This window comes from Echinops telfairi, unplaced genomic scaffold, assembly GCF_000313985.2.
Source record: "Echinops telfairi isolate 266 unplaced genomic scaffold, ASM31398v2 ScPeMD7_1;HRSCAF=3_0, whole genome shotgun sequence".
Taxonomy (NCBI): Eukaryota; Metazoa; Chordata; class Mammalia; order Afrosoricida; family Tenrecidae; genus Echinops; species Echinops telfairi.
In genome coordinates, this window is record NW_022103896.1 from 72,218,855 (window position 1) to 72,221,279 (window position 2,425).

The following is a 2,425-nucleotide window of genomic DNA, read 5'->3' on the forward strand; positions in this document are numbered from 1 at the left end:
AAAAAAAAAAAAAGAATTAGAAGTTAGACTATATGAAGTGTGAATCTAAGAAAATTGGAAGTCATAAAAAATGAAATGGGATGCACCAACATCAATATCCGAAACATTAGTAAGCTGAAATGAACTGGTATCGACCATTTTGAATCAGACAAGGATATGCTAGGTTTAGCATTCCAGGAAAGAACATTTATTAAAAATAAATCATCTAGCATTAAAATTAGTTTCTACAAACTCTAGTTTGTGGCTTGATTTATACTTAAACTCGATGAGCCCTACACTGCATCTGTCGGTTAGAAGGTCTCATCACTTTCTGTAGAGTTCCCTTCTTGCTCATTGAATTTCGTGATCTGATAACCCCAGGCATTACGTGTGCTGTAACTCCCAGCATGTTACAGCGAGATGCGGTAGGCATAGACATCAGAGATGAGCTCTTTGATCAAAGCACTACAAGCTCTGCCATTCTCCAGGTATCTTCGTGAAGGTCAAATCTCAACTATGTCTCCTTGGGAACAGGGATATGTTTATTGTTGTTATTACTCAATTGTTATGTGACACTGGAGATGATCAAGAAGCCTCCAAACAGCTTTTGCACACTCTCTCTCCGTGGTTTATCTAGATAGAATGGCATTGTTATAAACCAAAACCTCACAGCCATCGAGTGGAGTGGATGCCTTCTCACAGCAACCCTTTAACACAGGGTGGAACTTTAACTATTTCTGGGAGTAGAAAACTCCTTTCTCCCTTGGAGCAGTGGTGGCTTTCAACTGCTGACCTTGCAGATCACAGCCTAACACAGAACCACTACACCACAGGGCTCACAATTCAGTTAATTCTTATGCACATTTTACATATGGGGGATTTAAGTCACCACGGGTAAGTATGTCAAAACCAGTCTGCAGACAGTCTTGGCTCCAAGACAAGGAAATGGGAATTTACTCTCAAGAAATAGAAAGTCATTGTGGGTTTTGAACAGAAGAGAGAGTTTCTATCCAGAATTTTTTTTTTTTTTTTGAGACTGGTAATTTTGCCAGAGTGGCAGGATAAATTGGTATACACAGACAAAATAAAAGATAAAATAAATAAAACTAAACTAAACCTAACAACAACAAAAAAAGATAGATGAAATAGTTCAATAGTTGGGACATATTGCACTAGGTTGGAACTGAGGTGACAAGGACCTGAAAAAAGATTTAGCAAGTGCAAGTGCCGAGGCAAAGTAGATGGTGAAGATACCAAGTCTGAAAGTGGCAGCCTGGAGAAAAGTGTGGTCCTCTTGTTTCCCACAGTGTGAAGCAAAAGCCATGAACCACCACTGAGGCGGGGTGAGCAATGATATCACCAAGGGAAATCCAATTCCGTTATGAACCATGAACATATTCATTTAATAGATTGGACAGAATACTTTGGATAAGCCCAGCTTACCAATATATCAATATATGTACAAGGCTAAAATTCTATGAGCACTTAGTCTTCAAAACTTCTGTGCCTTGGTCAGAGTTGTCATTCTACCCAATTGCAATGATGCTTCCTCTATAGAAATACATCTGCATGTGCGATAGAGTTTGTTGCTGCCAGGGTTCTTATAGTCACTGCTTTTGTCAAGTTTTCTAGTGTTTTGGGTTCAATATTTTCCTGATGTTCTTTTGTACTTTGCCTCCTGGTGTGCTTTATCTTGCAAGCTAATCCCTTCACTTTTCTCTCTCCATGTCAAAGGGTTAGACTCTCGGATCGTCTGTTGTTCTGTTTTCTCACCCCAGATTTGTCACAAATGAATTCTCCTTGGGATTTTCTTACGACCATATCAATGAAATGTCTGGAGGTAGGAATCTTTAATGTAGATGCTCAGACAGAAAAGCTTGCGTGATTTTATTTATTAGGTCATCCCGAGTACCATCAGGATATGGGGTGAGACTGGGTTGCTCATGGGACTGTCAATCAGCATGAGGGCTTGCATGCTGAGCAAGCATGTGCACAGAGAAGATGGGGACTGCGTGTGCTATTGAAGGAGACTGTGGGATCATCCAGAATTCTCAGCGAAATATGTTTCCTGTCAGTAGGTTTACATCAAGTATGCAATCACCACTTAATTCCACCAACTGAAAAAGAAAGGGGATTATACAAAGGTGGGACTAGAAATTGTTACTCCCTGCCACGGAGTTGACCTCAAATGCACAACTGCATGAAACTGGCTGGTCCTGCAGCATTCCCATGATGGGTGGAATGTTGATCACTGTGATCATCAATTTACATCGGCTTACCAAAAGGTACAGACTATATTCTTCCTAGCCTGCCAGTTTAGAAACTCTGTTGAAACCTCATATTCAACATCATAGCAACATGCACGCCTCTACTAACAGAGAGGTGACTGGTGTGCAGTAGGCCCTCCTCAAAACCTCCATGGAAGGTGGGCATTCTGCCACTGGAC